Raw genomic sequence first — 22,929 nt, forward strand, 5'->3', positions numbered from 1 at the left:
CCTCAATGTATACGTATTATATGCTATATTTCACATATATCACATATGATATATGTGTTCTATTTTATGATGACCCATTTTATAAATTAGAAAATTAAATACCATCAAAATTAAATCACTTGCAAGGGTTCACATAGCAGGAAATGGGGAAAACCAGATTAAAAATCTTTTTGGCTTCAGAATCCATATTCTTAACTGCTATACCATATACTGTATTGCTTTTGCTTAGGTATTTATATATACATATGTGTATATATACATATATGTAGATATCTGTATACATATTTTTCATTCTTTGTAATCCTTTAATAAAAAGTATAGTTATGATAGAGAAATACTGAGTGCTTTAGTTATTCTATTTTTTTATCTTCTGGGTAAGATTTTTCCATAAATTTTATAAATAGGGAACAGAATTATCTTCAAGTATTCATGGGATAATGGAGATAGGTGGAAAAGAACAGAGAAACTACAAGTACTAGAACTTAAGTTTACTTCACAACTCTTGGGTGACATTTCAGATTGATTTATAATTTCAAAATAAATAAAGGTGTTATGAAAATTCCTTCTTGTTTGTTTTTTCTCAATTTCTTCTCTGTCAATTGATTGGAATTAGATTTACTTTATTTGATCTAAATTGCTCAAGATAAATTTAATATACATAGCAATATACCTCTTTCTTCTGTATTATCAAAAAAGGATAGATATGCTTTTTATATGAATACACCATAATAGAAAGTCCTTAAGTGTTTTATGGTTAAAAAAAAGAAATTAGGATCTTCTCATCACTCTTGCGGGCAAGGTTACATAAGAAACTTATTTAAATTAGCTTTAAGATGGTTTTCTTATATATACTTCACTTTTGGGGTATGATCACTGTATTTTTAAATATTATTATGAATGTATTATTTATTAATTTTGAGTGTGGAAAATGGAAAAAAATGGATGAAAGCAGCATGGTATAGTATTTCAAAGAATGAGCTGGATGATCTATGATTTTTGGCTCAACCGGTTTCTACCTTTGTGCCCTTGAAGAAATTACTTAGCCTCTTTGCTCTCTAGTTTCTTCTTGTATTCAATAGAAATAATAATAGCTACTAACTCATAGAGATATGGTAAGCATTAAATGAGTTTATATGGAGCTCTTAAAACAGCATCTGGCACATAATAAGCAAGAAACAAAAATGTTTGTGAAATAAAAGTGTTATTTATTGGTTGTTGATTTTTAAAGTTGGACTTATAGTTGCAATTTGTTCTTTTTTTGGTATAATCTTAATTTGTAATTCATATTTTACATTTATATTCCTCATAAATCATATTTGTATCTCAGATATTTCACTGAATCATTAACTTAATTTTTTTTAAATTCCAGAAGACATTAAAGGAGAATTCTGGAGAGCAAAATGAAACTATATTTTCTAAAAACTGCAAGTGTTTTATATAGTTACTTAAAAGGACAGTCACACAGAAGAAAGACTAGATCTTACTGTTTATGGATTTTTCTATTTCTATAGCATTCTAGCAGCATCTAAGAGGAACATTGGTGTAAAATCAAGAGGTAGTATATATGAGTGGTAGAAGTGAAGTACCAAGGGAGAGCGTCAACAAATATTTATTATGTATGAAGCACTAAAACATAGCTGTGTTCTGAAACGAACATTTTTAGAGTTTAAGTACAAGATCTGAGAAGGATCAGATTCACAGATGGTGAATTGAGTAGAGTAGGGTCTACTCTTGGGGAGAACAGAGAGGCCACAACAGGAGGGTCTGACATGTGTCATGTAACCCATCTGTGAACGGAAGGGGTGGAAACTATATAGTAAGCAAATGGACACCCATCTCCTTACTTGGAATAAAAGGTAATGCATTTCTTCTTTTCCAATTGATTATTTTCCACTGCCTTAAAGGTAATCAACAGGAGTATAAGGCAGATCTGTGTCTAGAACAATTAACCAATTTTACTCACATGGAAACAGCCTGTTACTTAATAGCTTTCTGGGTTCCACTAGTATTTCTACTATTCAGCACAGAAACGTTGGCTATTTTAGATCCTATCAATCATGAGTGAAAATAAAATCTTTAAATTTCACAGTTTCTCATTGTTTGCAAAGTAGGAGACTTTGTGGCAATAGAGCTTTTTGGCATTCTCAGGCTAAGTAGGAATAAAAACTGAATTGTGTTGGTGAAAAGTAATAGTGTATTAGCTTTTTATTGATGTATAAGAAATGACCACACATTTAGCAGTTCAAATGACACACTGTTAGTATCTCAAGGATTTCTCAGGATTACAGACACAGATTAACTGGATTCTCTGCTCAGGGCGGCCTGAAATCAAGGTGACAGATAGGGTTGCAATCTCATCTGAGGCTGAGCTTTATCTGCAAAATGTATTCAGGTTTCTTTGCAGAATTCAGTTCCTTGAAATAGTAAGACTAAGGCACTTCTTTCCCTGCTGGCTATTGGCAGAAGTCACTTTCAGTTCATAGAGGCTACCGGAGTCCTTTCTCACATGATTCTCTGACAACATGGAAGTTTACTGGTTCAAAGTGAGCAGAAAATCTCTCTTTAGTCTGGAGCAGCACAGTCCTATGTCACGTAATGTAATCATAGGAGTCACTATCTTATTATTTATCATTATATTCACAGATCCCCGCCATCCTCCATGAAGCCATCTAAGAATTCTAGCACACCACACATAAGCGGTAGAGGAGACAGTGGCGATTATGAAATCAAATGCCTTTTTCCAAATTTACAGCTGTTACTAAGCCCAGCCAATTGTTGCCACATGATAATCAATACCAGGTTTTCCAAATTTTCAAGTGACGCTGTAAATCCAAAGTTGTATACTATGTTTTCCAATATTTAAAATATTGCCAAGCATTCAGCTGTTAGAGCCTATAGGACAGAATAATGTATAGGACTGCCAATTATAGAAATTTAGTCACACCTCTATGATCTAGAAAGTGTCATAGGTCTCAAAAATATAATAAAAATACAGGAATGTCAAGGAAAAAACATGAAAATACAAAAACCACATAGCATAAAACAGGAAAAAAATGTGATTACTCTTTGTTTTTGTCAGTTAAGGCTACTGTAGTGATATGGTTAGGCTCTGGTCCCCTCCCAAATCTCACTTTAAATTGTAATCCTCATAATCCCCACATGTCAAGGGCAGGACATGGTGGGAGGTGATTGGATCATGGGTGCAGATTCCCCCATGCTGTTCTTGTGATAGTGAGTGAGTTCTCACGAGATCTAATGGTTTTATAAGTGTTTAACAGTTCCTCCTGCAGACTCATTCTCTTTCTTGCCTGTTGCCCTGTAAGAAGAGCTACTTTCCATTCTGCCATGATTGTAAGTTTCCTGAGGCCTTTGCAGCCATGCAGAACTGTGAGTCAATTAAACCTTTTTCCTATATAAATTACCCACTCTTGCATAGTTCTTTATAGCCATGTGAGGATAAACTAGTAGACATAGCAAGATACAGTAGAGTGGGTGGTTAATAAATGAAATTTATTTTTCACAGTTCTGAAAGCAGGAAGTCTAAGATCAGGTTGCCAGCATCATTGGTGTCTGTTGAGGGTCCTTTCCCGGTTGGAAACTGCCCACTATTCTTGTATTCTTAGAAAGAATCAAAGTCTCATTAATTCCACTAATAAGGATTCCATTCTCATGATCTAATCTAATCTAATCTTCTCCCAAAGGCCTCACCTTCTCGTATCATAATATTAGGGGTTAAGTTTTCCACATTTGAATTTTGGGAGGACACAAACGTTTAGTCCATTCAACTTTTACAGTGGAGGGTGAGTCATGGAATTGTGTTTGAAAGCTTCATCGAGAGAACAAGAACTTGAACTGGAACCTGACAGGAATAAAATAAGGGTCAGCAAACTATACCACGTGGGCTAACTCTGGACTAGGAGCTGAAACTTTATAACATTTGAAATACATATATAAATATTTATATATATATATCAAAGCAAGTTTCATGACACATTAAAATTATGTGAAATTTAAATTTCTGTGTTGATTAATAATATGTCATTAGAACAGGGTTACACTCATTTGTTTATGTGCTGTCTATGACTGTTTTCAGGTACATTACTAAAGAAGAGATGTTGTGACAGAGACCATACAGGCCACTGAAGATATCACCAGATAACAGGAATTTCCTATTATTGGTTGATCATCACTTTGCAGTAGTCTCACTGTCTTGCTGCCACTGTTAGGACTTCTCCAGACAACATCAATCTTATACTCTCCCAGTGTCTGAAACTGTACTCACTTTACAGTAAATGTACTTCTCCCTCTCCACTTACTGGCAATGGAAGGTCAAACATATTAGTTTCTCAAAAGCAGTAGCAACTTTGAATGGAAGCTCTAAGTTTGAGAGATTCTATAAAGGTGACTTGTAGAAAACAATGGTGGGTATCTTCTTTCTGTGGAGACAGATGCAAATAGTAGTGAACAAAATATTCATCTTCCTTCTGGCTATGATCCAGCATTGCAGAAATATTTACACTAGTGAGTTTTTGTGAAACAGTGGCAAATACAGAACATCTGGAAAGCCAAGAGAGCCAGCCTGGGATGCCTAACAGTCAGTATATCATGCTATAATTCTAGCAGAACATCATACACACACACGTTGTTGTTCTTGTCAAATTCTATAAATTTCTTCTATTTGAGTCAAAAAGACCATGATTTTTATAGTTAAATAAAAATATAAATGATGATAGAAATTACTAAACCCATAGCATTTTGATGTGAATAGAAAGAATATTGAAGAAAAACTTAAAATATCAAAAGAATGTCATAATAGGAAAGAGAAAGTTGTGTATGCTATTGTTGGAATCTGGGTCAGGGGTCAAAATTAATGGATGCCAAAATATTTGAACATAACTAAAATCAATTATCAAATTGTCTGAACAATTTATCATTTTCTATCAATTAAATCTCTAATATTTTGTTAATTGAAGAAAAGTTTCCTCAGTAAAAGTGCTTGTATTTTTGAAAAGTTTGTTAAGGCAAACAAAAAATATTTTTTTAATTCTTAAATTTCCATTTCTAATATCTAATTCATTCTTAAAAGGGAAAGACACACACTCACATGCACAAACACACACACTTACACACACATACGTACCTTTCTTGTTTTAAGAAATTGATGAATGAAGACCTATATTTGGAAACATGAAACTTAAGTTTAAAAATTATTTGAGGCTTATTTTTTATGTGTGTGGACATGGCTTCAATTAAGTATACAAGTTATTTTTCTATGTGAATTTCATTGAAGATTACATAAATTATCTCACAGGTCTATCAAAAGAAGAAAGACACATAAAAAGGTGGTTGTCTTAATCCATTTTGTGCTATTATAACAGGATGCCACAGCCTAGTTAATTTATGAATAGAAATGTATTGGCTCATGATTCTGGAGGCTGGGAAGTCCAAGCTCTGGAAAGGGCCTTCTTGTGTCATCCCATGGCAGAAGAGTAAACAGAGGGGAAGAAAGAGGCAAAAGGGGGATGAACTTATCCCTTTATAAGGAAGCCTCTCCTTTTATAATAGCATTAATACATTTATGAGGGCAGAGCCCTCACAGCCTATCATCTCTTAAAGATGCCACTTCTTAGTACTGTTTGAATGGTAATTAAATTTCAGCATGAGTTTGGAAGGAGACAAACATTCAAACCATAACAATAGTATACAATTTAATACTTCTCAGCAATAAAAAGTAATGAACTGCTGGTGCATGCAACAGCACAAATGAAATCCAAAAACATGTTGAGTGAAAGAAGAACCCAGATTCAAAATTAATCTATAATGACAGACATTAAAAAATTGCCTTCTGGAAGAGGCAGTAGATTTCACTAAAAAAGAATATGAGGAAACTTTTTAGTTGGATAAAAATATTCTATATTCTGTTACAGTTGCACAGTACTATTTAATTATTAAATAATTTATGGAAAACTTAAGATCATGGCAGGTTATTGTGACTACATACATATGAAAAGACCAGAAGAAAAAATAACACAGTGGTTTTCTAGTTAATCACCGCTTTCATTTTTTCCTTATTTTTCGGTATTTCCTTAATTTTGGTATGAAGAAGCTGAAATATTTATATATTTATAACTATAACTATGTATACATACAAATATATTTATAATTATAAATTGGAAAAATGTTTTATTTATGAAGCACATAATTAATAAATAAAAGTAAGAAAAGTAAGGTCTCTACAGTTTATTGCCAACATGATGTGAGAGCTCCCTAGAAGACATGAGTAGAGAGAAGTGGAAGTACCTGATTATTCCCTACACTTAGAATTTTATTTTTTTCTCTTTTCTTGCCTGTTTACTTTTTTTTACTTCCTACTACCCCTTTGACGTAATACCTGAAGCTTTGTTCTTCCCTCTTTTATAGATAGAATCAGAACCAGATAACAAGGGCTGTTGTATAGGTCACTAAAATTATAGATATTTTGTTCAACAGTATATTTGTAATAGTATAGGATTAAATAAAAAAGTTTTTTTACTATGGAAAATTATGTAAAATATTCAATTCTGGAGAATTCTTGGGAAAACTGGTTCTGGATTACTATTGATAAGGACCTAATGTTTAAAATAAAAATATTTAAGAATAGGATCTAGTCTGAACTAGAATATATCATAATTTTGTTTGTTTTGAATAGTATGATGCAAAATATACCTTTGTATGTTTTGGAGATGTGGATATACTCTTAGTTTTGAAAATTAATAATAGGCTTCCAATTCATTAACTACTTATGTTTGTAAAACCAAAATTGTATTTTCTGTAGAATACAATAGCATGGAAGAAAATAGAATTGTTATTCTTCCTTTAACAACTTGCTAAATATTTTTTATTGTAAAGATTACTTATTATATATAATTGTGGTTGTGTATACATAAGTAGATCAAGGAGCCAAGACTACTCATTGGGAAACCAAGCATTATACATAGTACTACAACAAATTCTTTACTCAAGCTAATCCATGTACCATATCCAAATTATGCTCCTTCCCTGATTCTCCTGGGCCCAACCGGTTCTCGTTGACCTACCTGTTGAAAATACAGTCACCACATTCACTCTACTCACATTTCCCTGTCTTTGATAGTCAGCATTCTTAGCCTCTGTGGAGCTAAGGTTTTAGCTTCTGCTCGACCTCTTTGTCCCCGTAACACTACAGCACTTTGCAATGCAACCAATCTGTGAAGGCAAGAGTGTATTCTACCATTTCTCAGACCACACTGTGCAATATATGATCTTAATTCCCCAGCAGTTACTCAGAAGTGTACATTCTAGAAGTGTGGAGCAGTTAATACTCTATGGGGTGAAAATTATTTAATGGGAAGCAGGAGATGATAAGGAACTGTCAAATTAGTTCCTCTTCCATCCTCATTGTGAGAGATTCTGACGTGGGGCGACAGTCTACAGGATAATTTTAGAAAACATCCTATCAGAAAGCAAAGGCTGTGATTTTTTGGAAACGAAAGTCATCTTCATAAAACACCTTTTCTTTCCTGTTGTCTTGGTATTGCCTCACACAATAAAGCTTAAGTGTTTAACTTTGCTGCAGGCTTTCTTTTCTAAAGAACCTTGGCTAAGACAATTAGCAACAATAAATCAAGACAATAAAGAGATTATATTAAGTCTGTCTTGGCAGCTACTATGACATAAATTGTTGTTTGGGGAGAAATCTATCTATGTGTCAGAGGAGACTGAGCATGGTAAGAATAAAACATGGGCTCAGGCTTGTTTTTCTCTTTGAATTGTAAAGATGCTTAAGCTTCTATCACCACAGTAATCTGAAACTTATTTGTTATTAAAATCACATGACTGACATTGTATCACATGTGTAGTAGTAATGTGCGTGTTAGATATTAAAATACTCACTTGTGAAAAAAGTGGAACAAAATAAAGTTGGTTCTGACAGAACTGGCAATTTTTACCAGATAGTTATGTAACCAAGTCTAATTAATGGTATTTAAAAAGCATTAATTAAAATATGCAAATGTATTAATTTGATATTTATTTGATATACCCATATCTAAAATAAAGATATAATAAATCAAAGGATTTGGAATGCATTCCCAATTCTCTTCCAAGTTTATCTACTAAATAATTATGAGACCTTGAAGAAGTCACTTAACTTCTTTAGATCTCAGTTTTCTTATTAATTAACAAAATAAATGAGTTGAATTATAGAAATCCAAAGTCCTCTTCCAATTCTAACAATGCAATAAGCAATATTAATTAAGTAGCAATATTTGGGACAATGTAATTGAACACACAGCAGCTCATCAAAGATAACATTCATGTCAATGTAGTTGTGTGCTGTAAATTTTTTATTGCATTCAGAAATACTTTTAAAAAGATTAAACCAAATAAATGAGATCAATGATTATTATGCTCACTGTAGGTTGCTATGACAATGCTGTGCCAATGAGAATTAAAACTGAAAATAGGACATAGTCATTAAGTCATTCAAGTATTTGTTGAAGACCTGTGGTGAGTTAACATCTATACTTCATGCTGGTGATTCAGTAGTTCACGAGAGGAGTGCCCTGAAGAGGGAACTACCATCAAGCCATTCACATATAAATTATTCCAAATGGTGTCAAATGCCTTGAAGAGTTTTCCTCACTTAAGAAACAAATGAGCTAGAATTATCACAGGTTAAGTGTGGAATTTGTGGTTTGTAAACTAATATGTTGAACAACAAAGCTGTACAAAAGGCAAGGGTTGAGGGAGTTCAAGAGCAACTGTTAGTAGATACTCTCATTCTGTTCATCATCTGTTCTTCATATTTTACTTTCAAGTCCAGAGACCTTGGGAAAAGCATAAAATTGTCACATCTTGACTCAGGAATCTATTGAAATAATCAAATCCAATCATAGATTAGTTAACTTTGTTCCAGGCATGGGTGCCTAACCAATTAGAATAGATGCAGTTAGCTAGATAACATTGGAGAAGTGCCTGGACAAGCCCTATCTTACCATAATTTAACCCTCCAGTTCCTGGACTATGTTGTGGTCTAGAGTATCCATGAGAAGAGCCAAGTAGCTAGGAGCTAAGCAGACAACAGTGGGAGCATTTAACTTGAACATTTCATTCTATAAAATTGGCTACATGATTTTTAAAAACTCGTATTCATAAAACTATTATATTTTTCCTGGGACAAAAAGTAATGGGTTGAGACAATGTGTTTTACTTTACACCTAATAGCAAGTTGCAAATATACACAGATTGGTGCTGAGTTTGCTCAGGGCTTTAACTTTCTTACATATGAGACTCATTTATTTTTAATAGTCACTAGGTGGCAATTCTGGGGCCAAAAGGCACAGTATCTGATTATTAGTGTAGTTGTGTAATCGTTTAAATTTTCTGTTCATAATGGAAAGACAACATTATCTGGGGAAAATAGCTATATGAACTTAAAAAAAAAAAGCCTGTTTTCATAAGGTTGACTGACTATGGAATCCAAGTGCAGAAAACTGAGTGCTCCTCAAATGCTACTTGATTAATACTTATAATTATGAAAAGCTTCCTACATTTTCCCTTAAATTATTTCCTTCATGGCATTTCAACACTTCCTTTTGATCACTAAGAATGCTGTAGCACAGCTGTAGAAAATGTTTGTCTCATTAAAATTTAGCCTACTGCAAGTTCGAGGTCACATATTGGGTAATTAGCAGGACTTGAATTTGAACCCAGGTGAAGAAATATATTTCATCCAGGTCCAAACCAGGGGATATGAAACATCAAAAATGCTGACCCTGTAAAATCCTTTGATCTAGCCTTGAAGGAATCTTTTCTAATGATGTTCCTGGATTTTTATATTTACCTATAAATAGGGGAATAAGCAGACGCTTACCCAGGTGATCTGGAAAACAAGGGCAGGAGGAAAAGTACACTAAAAGCAGAAGTGAGGATTTTGAGGTAAATGGACGGAGTCAGCAGCCTTGTTAACACGCAGCATATTGATATGTGAAGGGAAGGCAAAGCTGCCCCTCCAATGGGGATGTTCCTCACACTTACTGTCAATTGCAGTCTCCAGGCACATATTCCTGACTTCCTGTGGTTCTGTCTGCTTGCATATTTTCTGCATTATTACTCAGTGTATTCATTTCCTATGACTGCTGTAACAAATTACCACAAACTTGGTGAAGAAATATATTCTCTTGTAGTTCCAGAGGCCAGAAGTCCTAATCAATGTCACCAGAATGGTTAACATCAAGGTGTTGGCAAGGCCATGTTCTCTGCAGGGACTCTAGGGGAAAATCTATTCCTTATCGCTTCCAGGTTCTGGTGGCTGCCTCCGCAGTCCTGGGCTTGCAGTTCCATTACTCTAATTTCTCCCTCTGTCTTCACATCACCTTCTCATCTGTGTATTTGTTTTTCTTTGTTGCTCTCATAAGGACAAACGTTGTACGGCATTAAGGCTCACCAGAATATTCAAGGAAAAGCTCTTTTTCTCAAGATGCTTATTTTATTCATAAAGTACAGGGTAATTTTAGAAAACATCCTGCCAGAAAGCAACAGGCTGTGATTTTTTGGAAATTAAAGCCATCTTCATAAAACAACTTTTCTTTCTTGTTGTCTTGGTATTGTCTCACACAATAAAGCTTAAGTGTTTAACTTTGTTACAGGCTTTCTTTTGCAGAGAAATAAGAAATTTTTATAAAGAAGTTCATAAAATAAGAATCTTGAGAAGAAGAGTTTTTCCTTGAATATCGTGGTGATCCTTAATGCCATAAAACGTTTTGCCTTATGAGAGCAACAAAGAAAAAACAAATACACAGATGAGAAAGTTACCAAAAAAAGATGAGTTCATGTCCTTTGCAGGGACATGGATGAAGCTGGAAATCAACATTCTCAGCAAACTAACACAAGAAAAGAAAACCAAACATCGCATATTCTCGCTCATAAGTGGGAGTTGAACAATGAGAACACATGGACACAGGGAAGGGAACATCACACACTGGGGCCTGTTGGAGGGTGGCAGGCAATGGGAGGGACAGCATTAGGAGAACTACCTCATGTAGATGATGGGTTGATGGGTGCAGCAAACCACCATGGCACATGTATACCCATGTAACAGACCTGCATGTTCAGCACATGTAATGCAGAACTTAAAGTATAATAAATTTGTTTAAAGATTCTTATCACATTGTTTCCCATATAAGGTAATTTTCACAAATTCCTAGGATTAAAACATAAATACGTATTTTGGGAGGACATCATTCATTCCACTATAGTTACCATATGACAAATGAGTACTTGATCAGTATAATTTGAATAATATTGAATAATATGAATAATATATAATTTAACTATGCCTTTTAGGCACTTGTGACATTCTTTTTATTTAAAAATATGATAGTGGTCCAAGACTGGGCACAGATATTTGGAATAAAATGTTATAATTTAGGTATAAGTTCATCAGGAAATAGGAGTCAGAGGTGGAAGGAGCATAAGCCTTTTTCAAATTACAGTTCTCTTCCTCTGAGACCCAATCCTTTCTATGAAAAAAGGAAATAGTGCTTTCAGTATGTGTACATTATCCAATAATAAAGGGGAAGATATTTACAAGTAATATCCTGTTAAGTATGTCTCAAGAGTAAGCACTTTGAGTGGTTTGGGTAGAAAAAGAAAACCTTACAAAAGAATAGGTACAGGTAAATAAATAACTTAATTATTACGTGCATCATGGAATGAAAATATTCTCAGCAACCATTAAGAAATATCAAATTTAAAAGTTTCCCAATTTACTCCCCTCCCCAGATCTAAAATTCATAAACAGTTCATAAAAATATTCTTTTCTACATTTGTCAAGAATTTAAAAGAATCATTTTTCTAACACTTATGTTTTTCTAAAATAGTTTTCAACTTTCAAAGTAATTGTTATCCCTTTGTTTTTTGCCTGAATTCAGCAGGTAGTTCCACATAGACATATCAATGATGAGGAAAGATGAGCAAAAGCACTGTGGAATTCTTACAGCTTTGCTGCTGGGAGAGTATAGTTTTGTGTAAGGGAAAAACACAAGAAATTAACATCTGCAATTCGAAGCTAGAATAATGATTACAAAAGTTTTCAGGGGGAAATTATGTTGACTACATCGACGATGCCAACTTGGGAGAATATTTCATAAAAATTAATTCAGACCCAACACAGAACAAAGGTAGAAGGAACTGATTGGAGGAGAAGTAGCACAAGTCTGACATTTTCTCAACTTGTATATAAAGGGGTTCACAGAAATTTAGCTGATCCTATTATTTTGGTTAATAAGGGTGCAATTTTTTGAAGTGTTACAAGACACTTTAAAGTTGTTTTATTTTAGAATCTTAGCAGAAATGCTGTAAAAACTTGTGCCTTTTCCAATTATTCATGGTAAAGGGAGTAAAAATGTGATCTGTTTAAACTGTAATAATGACAAACCACAAGGACGAATGTAGTCTCTCTTCTTTTAATATATCTTTACTCTCTCTCATAATATTAATTACTGCACATATTTTTGTCACATGTACATACCTGTGAAGTAGGATCTTGAGTTCAGTATATTTGGAGACATAAGAGGTCAAGTTGTTCAGTCACTATTTTTTTCTCTGTTGACAGTCTGATGTGAATATCTGTGAAGGTACGTTTTGTGTGTTGTGTTCCGGCATGGAAATAACAATCATCTAGCACATATAGTGCCTATTGTGCACTAACGTATGTTCTAAGACCTTTATATGTATTAACTAATTTAATATTCAAATATCCCTATGAATTATGTTTATGCTATCTTATGGATGAGAAAACAGGCATGTAGGTTTATTAGAGGAAAAAATATCGCTTTATAAAAATTGATAACCAGTGTTCACTATAAGATCCAGTTGACATTTGCTCATGCTGTAACTCCCATCAAGATTCAAGTTGGTTTCAGATATATTTAAAACTAATTAATGTGATATCAGAACTGACTCATCTGCACTATATAATTTGAATACATCTTTGCTAGTGCCAGCTCGACTTTTGAACTTAATTTTGCATTAAAAGAAACCTTGAAGTTTATACCTTAACTATAGTAAGAATGAATAGTCATTTATGTGGTTACTCATAAGCAAATTAATCAAGATTCAATAGCATGGATGGAGTGAGTACCTTTTCATATGCATGGGATACATTTTGTATATAGATATAAATATTATATCTACATCTGTATCTAGATATCTAGACAGGAGGAGAAAAAAATAGAGACAGAGGCATAATGAGACCAAGAAAGCTATGATTCGATAGCATTTATAGCAAAATTTATTTTCACCCAAAGCAAGCACTGAAATTATTTGGTTGTTGATTAAAAAGTCAGGTAAGGCTGGGCACAGTGGCTCATGCCTGTAATCCGAGTACTTTGGGAGGCTGAGGTGGGCAGATCATGAGGTCAAGAGATCAAGACAATCCTAGCCAAGATAATGAAACCCCATCCCTACTAAAAATATAATAATTAGCTGGACGTGGTGGTGAGCACCTGTAGTCACAGCTACTTGGGATGCTGAGGCAGGAAAATCACTTGAACCCGGGGGACTCTCCTTCAGATCTTATTTTGGACCCCTCTGGGTGAGAAAGGATGGGCTTACCACATCTGGTGAGGCAGGCAGGGCCTCGCTGCAGCATAGAACGATCCCATGGGCCGCAAGGCGTGGTGTCAGCTGAAGAAAAGTCACTGACCCATGAGCCATCTGCCTCCCTCCTCCTTTGAAAGAGCAGTGGCCTGCCCCGCATCTAAAAGCCCTGGGGCTCCCGCAAGCCGACACCGCTTTACAGGACACGTGGAAACAGGGACAGGGGCGAATCCAAGTGGTCCACACAGGAGCAGAGGAGAGGATGTCCCTCAAGAATGAGACAGGAAGTGCTGAGGAAATGCGACACCACCTGTCCTAGAAGGTGTTAGGGACTTTTGTCTAATGCTGGTTGCTTGACATAAACAGGTTAGCACCAAATGAATATCACACTTGGCTCAAATTGGTGTGGAATAGAAGCTAATCCCATTTTAAAATATTCTGTTGTCAGAGGGTAGAAATTGATGCAAAGTATAGGAAAACTCACTTTGCTTTCCTGTAGTATTCAATATTTTTTATGTATGAAAATATTTGAATATTAAGCTATGGATTCTAGCCTCATATATCAAGATTATGACCCTTTAAATGGGAGATTAGGCCATAAATCTACATTATAATCAGCTGTCCAGGAGATTCTGAGGCTGAATATTCATGGAACAAAATTTAAAACATGTTGGCATAAAATTGGGTAAATAGTCTTCAGATAACATACTTTTATATTAGTCATTGTTGAATTTATCATATTAGTAAAATATATGGCTTTTCTCCCCCAGAAAAATAGCCATCTGTATATATAAACACTTTGTCTGTTAGTGGGCTTTTTTGAAGACCTGCAATGGACACCAAATTAAGCACATCTGGGTTTAGAATAACTATTAATATAATGGTTATAGATTTGTGACTCATTTCTACTCTAGCATGTACGATAGGCATTTTAGAATCCTTTTATTAAAAGACACAGAACTACAGAGCCTTGATAAAGTAATGGCGGTATTGTCTAAGTGTGCTTATAGCAGTAAGGGGAAAAAGAACTTCATTTGAACTGCAGGAATTTTCTTACAGACAATTCTTATTAACATTTAAATTGGAAGGTCATTCTAACATCTAGGCCAATTCTGTGCTCAATGAACCATGGTGAAATTCTTAAATCTGATCTCTAGTTCTTCTATTAATGTATATACACTACTCTGTCTTTCTGCTCTCTCTGTCTCTCTTGCAGTCTCTCTACTTCAGTCAGATGCTTTTCATATTTCTTAGCATATGCTCTTGAATAAAAAGTGGTCTTTTAATTTTTTTAACTAATTTAACAGCATTTTTCACCAAACTAATTCATAAATCAAAGATTAGTCCAGAGTTGCCACCTTGCAAATTTTCTGGAATTGTGCCACTAACAGTGATAGTTAGATAACCAATCCTATTCCCATCATCTATGTGCTGGTTATAGACAATACACAGTCCCATTCATTTTCATTAAAGACACTTGTACCCCAGTGGAGCTGGGGGTGAAACAACTTCTCTTATAAGAGGAAACTCAAGGTATTTTCAATGCGATAACACTTTTCAAGGTATGTGAGAAAATAACTCAAATTCGCTAAAATTGTTTACCTTATCTGTAAATTATGAAGGCAGAATAGATTTTTCTGCTCCTCATGTTGTGTTATTCATTATATCACATAGAAATAATCTTGTTAGAAGACATATAAGAGAACATTAATTTTACATATCCTGTAATAAAGTTACTGTGTAAGAAACACCAACTCTTAGCTAACCAGATTATAAAGGCTGTGAAAGGTAAAATGGTGTTCTTAAATATATTGTAATTCATGCATAACCATTTGCAAAAATAAAATTCAACATAAGCCAGAGAAATCATGATTATTTGATATATAATTAAGAATTATATATAAATAGTATACATGTATACTATATATAATACATGCACACATATATATTACATATGCACAAACATATGCCTGTATAATTATTGTATTAACAATAACTTTCTTATTTTCATTATATATGCAAACTCCAAAAGTAGTTCTCTATTGAATTTCTTAATGTTCTTGTATCTTTTATTCCATTCTGTAAAATGTAGTGGAAATAATAAACAGCTTTTAATTTTTTCAAGGTAGAGAATAGATTTCACCCTATGTGAAAGTTATGCTGAGAATGAAATCCAAACTAATGTTCACAAATTGCACTAAAAAAAAAAAATTGAAATTTGCTTTCAAAAAGTGAATTTCAGTATAAGTTTTACTTTAAAAATTATGGTCTAAAATGGTGGTTCTCAGTCTTTCGTTAAAGAATTCCCTGACTAACCCCCCAGATATGCAGTCTCAGTATGTCAAGGTTGGGGGGGTCCATGAACCTGCAGTAGAAATAAGCTTACAGTTTGTGCTGAGGCAAAAGTCTGAGGAACAAACTTTTAAAACCATTGTTCTAAAACTCCATGCACTCTTTGAAGATACTGAGGAAGTGTTAGGGAAGAAATGGTGATTGAGTAGACAAAATAATAAATATTACTTGGCTTTTTTTCTTTCAAATTAGAAGCAAAAAAAAGTGTGATTGTAAACAATAGTGATGAAAATTGAAGATTCTTATTTAAAATTAGAAAAGAAGGAATGAATCATGCCTAGATTTTAATATCAGCCCTACCCATGATATACTTTGTGGGTTTGATTAAGTTACTGAAAAAATTCTCTAACTTGGTCTCTCCCTAATGTAAAATGTGGCCCAGTCGTGCCTCTTAGAAAAAAAAAAAATATATATATATATATATATATACACACACACATATATATGTAGTGAAGAAAAGCAAATAACTCTTTGCAGTTTCTTTAAATAAAACTAATCCCAGATATGTGATTTGGCATAGATATAACTTTATAAAAGAATATTTTAACAAACTGGTGTCTGCTTCCAAAAACCATCATTGATCTTTATTTATTCATGAATTATATAGTATTAGGATAAGGAATTAGAGTTAATGCTTCATTCTGTAATTTTCATTAATGTTTAAATTGAAGACTGTTGTCAATCTGCTTAACTCTGTACTTAGCAATTCGATATACTACCAATGTAGAAATAAGTGATATCAAAATCTTTTATCCTAATGGAACTGATATTAAGCAGAATATTTTGGAAAGTTTTAGGTGTCTAATTAACTATTTACATTTACCTGCCACTAGGATTAAAGTCTACGTGAGAGGAAGGTGAGAAAAATGATTAACTCTCTGCATGCATAATTTATCAAGTATAAAATGCTTCTTGCAATTTTATTCTATTCTCTTTACTTTCAATTTAATATTTAAAACAACACATTAACATTAGAGAAGAAGGAAGGAAAGAGAAGGAAACATTATTAGTGTGTACCCATCCTATTAGGCCATTTATCTTTGGACATATTGCAGTCTCAAATGACAGAGTATGTGACCAAGTCGGATTAGTCCTAGTATATAATTCTATGGAAGAATTCCGAACATATCTTTTTCAAGATAAAAACACATAAAAAAGGAGACTAGTCCTGTGTAAAATGAAAAAAAAAGAAACTTTTTTTTCTGCACTCTGCTTTGGGACAGAAGTGTGTGATATGATGCTTGGAACTGCCACAAACCTGTTTTGAATGTAAGACAAACTTCCTTTCTCTAGCTATTTTGCCACGTGAGATAATGGAATATCTTGAACAAATGAGCCACTCTTAAGTCCAATGGTCAGCTATTTACTGTCAAAACCTTATCACTAATGAAGAACATTAATTTATTTAAGCAGCTTCATTTAATCTTTTTTAAAAGGAAAAAGAGGTGTTTGGCTGAGCTAAAATGGTCTCAAAAATATGATGTGCATACAGAATAGGCAAAATATGTGGTATGACATTTCACTGAACTGGTCTGTGTGTGCATTTCTGTATTGTGTCCATTTATAGACAGGGTGAGGAAGTTGTCACTGACTCTAGTCCATTTTTCTTCTCATCTCATTACATGCCTGTTTAACAGAAAAACACATATACACTCATGCATGGACACATATTATGAAGATTCTAATACAGGGCATCCAAATAATTAATTTTTACTGATTTGAACATGTGACAATTTACATATAAAAGTGATTATCCAGACCAGAAAGTGAGAGATTTACAAGTAAAATATATGTAGAAATATTGTTCTCCACGTTAAAGCTGTCAACTATCACTATTGAAAAACATGTGCAGTACATAAGTTGTTTGTATGCATATGTGAGTACATTCATATGAATAAACACATATGTACATATATGCACATAAAAGATATATACTGCAGGAGAAAAAAAGGAATATCTTTTCTTTATCCATCATTCATTAATGGCTGAGATGCCTACAACAAAGGACCAGTTAGGAAGAGAAAAACATTAACAGATGTATATAATACAAATTTTACATGACATGGGAGCCTTCATAAGGAAATTCAGACCCAAAGAAAAGGGAAACTTGTGTATTTTTATGCTTAGGTTTAAGAGTGGACAGTCATGGGAAAATATAATTGGACAGCGTGAGAATGACCCACTGGGTAAACTAGGGAAGAATTTAGCAAGGCCCATTTGTTCAGATTCTCCTTGGTATCTGTGTGTCTTAGGCTCCTTTCCTCTGGGTATACAGAGGCGACCTCTCAATTAAGGAGCCTATGACTTGCTTTAGGAGAAGTAAAACAATTCTTCCTAGGTTTTATGACCTGCTTCAGAGAAGAGTGAGGAGAAGGTCAGAGAGACCTTCCTATTTCTCCTGTTTTCTCAAATGCCAGAGTACCATATTTTGGGGTAGCATGTCCTGAACTCCATCAATACCATTATTTTTCACCTAAGATAAATAATGTAATGAACATTATTTTATTTTTATTATAATTACAAATGTTTTCCTTTTAAAAAGAGACATTATATATGTGCTGTTAATAAAGACATATCATCATCAATTAATGCATATGCCAAAAAGTGGAGAGAGAAAATGCTAAGAAATTAAAACAATTACATTAGCTCTGTATTGACATATACAACATTTAATAACATACAACCAGTAAATAGTTTGCCTGAAGAGGTAATAAATGGTTCTCTTTTTTTATCTCTGGCTTCTAAATTGCAGAAATAAAATTTCATATATTTTGGGACACATGGTGTTCATAGGTAAGCATTTCCAGAAAGAGAGGTGAGGGGGAGATTCTTGTACAAATGAGTTATTGAGGGAATGATCTCAAGAGAAACATTCCAGTGAACATGGGAATGAACCTATTTCTTTAAAATCAGAAAATCCTTTAAAATCCTGATTTCAGTTTCCTCAAACAAATATCCAGAAGTAAGATTGTTGGATCACATGGTAGTTCTCTTTAAATTTTTTAAGAAACTTTCATACTGTTTTTCATAGTGACTGTATCATCCTACATTCCCAACAGTGTATCAGGATTCTCATTTCTCTACATCCTCACCAATACTAATTATCTCTGTTTGTTTTTATTATAGCCATCCTAGCAGATGTGAGGTTATATCTCATTGTGGGTTTGATTTACATTTCCTTGATGGTTAGTGATATTAAATATTTTTTCATATTCCTGTTGGCTATTTGTACGTCTTCTCCAGAAAGAAATTTATTCAAGTCTTTTACCCCTTTTCTAATTAAGTTACTTGGTGTTTCAATATGAGTTGAAGAAGTTTATCATATATTTTGTATATTAACCTTTTATCAGATGTGTGATTTGCAAATATTTTCTATTACATAGATTGCTTTACATTCTGTTATTTGCTTTGTTATGCAAAAGTCTTGTTTTTTATTTTTTATGGTCCCACCCATCTATTTTTGCTTTTGTTACCCATGATTTTGGTGTCCAATTCATAAAATCATTGCCAATAACAATGTCATGAAGATATTTATCTACGTTTCATTCTGAGTTTTACAGGTAAAGGTGTTTTATTTAAATCTTTAATCCATCTTGAGTTGGTTTTTGTGCATGATATAAGGGTCAACTTCATTCTTCTGTATGTGAATATTCAGTTTTCCAAATACCTTCTGTATAATATTCAGTTTTCCAAATACCATTTGTTGAAGAGAATATCTTTTCCATTTTGTATTACTTGGCACCCTTGTAGAACATCACTTGATATTCTATTAATAGGTTATATTCTGGGCTCTATTCTGCTCTATTTATCTGTCTTTATGCTAGTACCCTACTCTGCTAACTACTGTCTCCTTTGTCCCTGCATTGAGTTGTTGCAATAGAGACCATATGGCTTTGCAGACCCTAAAATATTTGTTATCTGTCCCTATACAGAAAAATTTACCCACCCTTGAACTAAACAAAAGTGTGATTTTAGGAGATGTCTGTCCTCACTTATTTCCCAGGGAAATTCTGCTATGTAGATCATGACACAAAGCCATTATACTTATAAAGTCGTGGTTTGTGCTGCTATGACCCCATGGGTTGGCCATTGGCTTCAGTACAGGGCCAATGGAGCTTTGCTAAGGAGTCTAATCTCCAAATCATCTCAATGTAAGATGGCTCTCATCAGTCAAGTGCAATCCTCCAGAGAAGAGGGCAGATATGAGTCAGCCAATAGTTACTACTGCCAGGAAACCAGTGTCCCAGCCTGATAAATGTCAGCTGAACAGTGCAACAAGAGCATTTTTGTCTTACCGGTAGAGTCTTACCGGTAGAGACTTGTTTTTACTGCAAATCACACGACTAAATATTCAGAATATGTAAACATGAGGACATTATTTAAGTGAAATAAGCCAGGCACAGAAAAGTATTGGAGGGATGCAAAACTGCCTTTACAGAGGGATGACTTTTTGTATATCCAGTTTTTACGGGGCCAACTGGGGCACTTGTGTTCATGGATTTTGGTATATAGAGGTCCTGGAACCAATCCTCTGTATATACAGAGAGAGAACAGTGCATATTAAAGTTCATACAACTGTACTATGTGCCCCCTCCAGCAAAAATAAAGTTTACTGTATGTTATTTTCAAGTTACACATGTAAAAACACAAATGCACATACAAAGTTAACCTGTGCTCAAGTTTTGCAAAAATTCTGAGCTCCTCACACCCATCCTTGTGCTGGACTCTTTCATGGAGCTCTGTAGTTTGTACTTAAGGTCAGCACCTACATTTCTATTTACATCAAACAGCCACTATCCTGGACAAAGACTTGAGTCATCCCAAAATTTGGAAACCCTATGTCATTGGGTGTCCAATTGACATTTAGTAATAATTGAAGTGACTTTCTCTGTCTCTGATAAAAGCCACAATTTCTTCATGCTTGCCCCCTGAAATTCCACTTTTTCTCTGCGTATCAATGTTATTGCCCATGCACACGAAATTGGGGATTTGCCAGAAACCAGATAAATTGCGCTTTCTTATACAGTTCAGAGTTAGGAAGGAACTCTGTTTACATGGAAGTAGGTACATAGAGAATCAAAAATAATCTGTATTAAAGATAAAAGCTGGTATCTTTTAATGTGTCTTATATTATTGGCAATTTTATTTACCACCTCATAGGTAATCTAACAATTACAGGCTTCTGTCATGGAAGTAAGCTTTCTTAGTGTATGATGGCAAAATAGAAATACATTTTTCCTTCAGATAGGCCAAATTAAAACTGAAAGGGAAGAGAAAGAGACTCAAATCTAAATGTCCAGTCTTTCTATCCCATCTCATCAATAAGATTATATTATTCCTTTTTTCCTTGGGCGGTTGAGCAAGAGATCAGAGAGAATCCTAAAACATTTGTAGTACTGAACTTCCTTTGAACTAAAAAGCTACATGAGGACTGGGTAAAATATTTTCCTCCTTAAAGACCAATAATGGGTATATGTAGTGTTATAACATTCCTAGAAATATATCTAGCAGCATCGCTTACAATTATGAATACATATACAATTTCAGCCAACAATTCTACTCCAGAAAATTTCTCTGTTCATATTCCAGAACATTTATAAAGGGGTTTAATGGAACATATTAATGATATTGACAAGGAGCATATCACAAAAATTGTTATGATTTGTTCACAACAAAATAAAACAAATAAGCAGAGAAAAAATCCTGTAAAGATAAATGCTATTGACAAGAGCTCTCTATAAGTCATAGGTCAATAGTACTTACTTTATTTTTATTTCTGAGCATATTACTTTTACGAACAAATAAAATATTTTAAGAAAGGACAAAGTTACAGAGCATATGAGTTCAACAAATAATAGAATTTTAGAAGTTATTATGAAAATATTTAAACAAAGAGAAAGAGAAAAATCAAATAAATACCATATACACATCACCTTGATTTAACAGTTGTTCACATTTTGCCACACTTCTCTATTTTATTGTTGTTGGAGTACATACCTTAAATTACAGACATCAAGATATTTCACCACTAAACACAGATAGTCCATAGCTTATGATGGATTAACTATAATTTTCGGCTTTACGATGGTGTGAAACTGATATGCATTTGGTAGAAAGCAGTAGCATACTGTCTTGCCTTGCTAGGCAATCTTAGTAAGCAACTGTTCCCAGTCAGCTATGCAATCATCAAGGTGTAAACAACTGATACTCTACAGCGCACTATGTTGCCAGATGATTTTGCTCAACTGTAGGCTAATGTAAGTGTTCTGGGCGCATTTAAGGTAAGTTAGGCTAAGCTACGATTTTCAGCAGCGGTTCCCAACCTTTTTGGCACCACTGACCAGTTTCATGGAGGACAATTTTTCCACAGACAGGGATGGGCAGGGAGATAGTTTCAGGATGAAACTGTTCCACCTTAGATCATCAGGCATTGGTGAGATTCTGGTAAGAAATACGCAACCTAGATTCCTTGCACACACAGTTCACAGAAGGGTTTGCTCTTCTATGAGAATCTAATGCCGCTGCTGATCTGACAGGAGGCGGAGCTCAGGCAGTAATGCTCACTCGCCTGCTACTCAATTCCTGCTGTGAGGCCCACTTCTTTTTTTTTTTTTTCCCGTGCTGTTTTCTTTTTTAATTTAATTTAATTTAATTTAATTTTATTATTATTATACTTTAAGTTTTAGGGTACATGTGCACAATGTGCAGGTTTGTTACATATGTATACATGTGCCATGTTGGTGTACTGCACCCGTTAACTTCTCATTTAGCATTAGGTATATCTCCTAATGCTATCCTTCCCCCCTCCCCCCACCCCACAACATTCCGCAGTGTGTGATGTTCCCGTTCCTGTGTCCATGTGTTCTCGTTGTTCAATTCCCACCTATGAGTGAGAACATGAGGTGTTTGGTTTTTTGTCCTTGCGATAGTTTGCTGAGAATGATGATTTCCAGTTTC

This window comes from Pongo abelii, chromosome 19 (assembly GCF_028885655.2).
Source record: "Pongo abelii isolate AG06213 chromosome 19, NHGRI_mPonAbe1-v2.0_pri, whole genome shotgun sequence".
NCBI lineage: Eukaryota > Metazoa > Chordata > Mammalia > Primates > Hominidae > Pongo > Pongo abelii.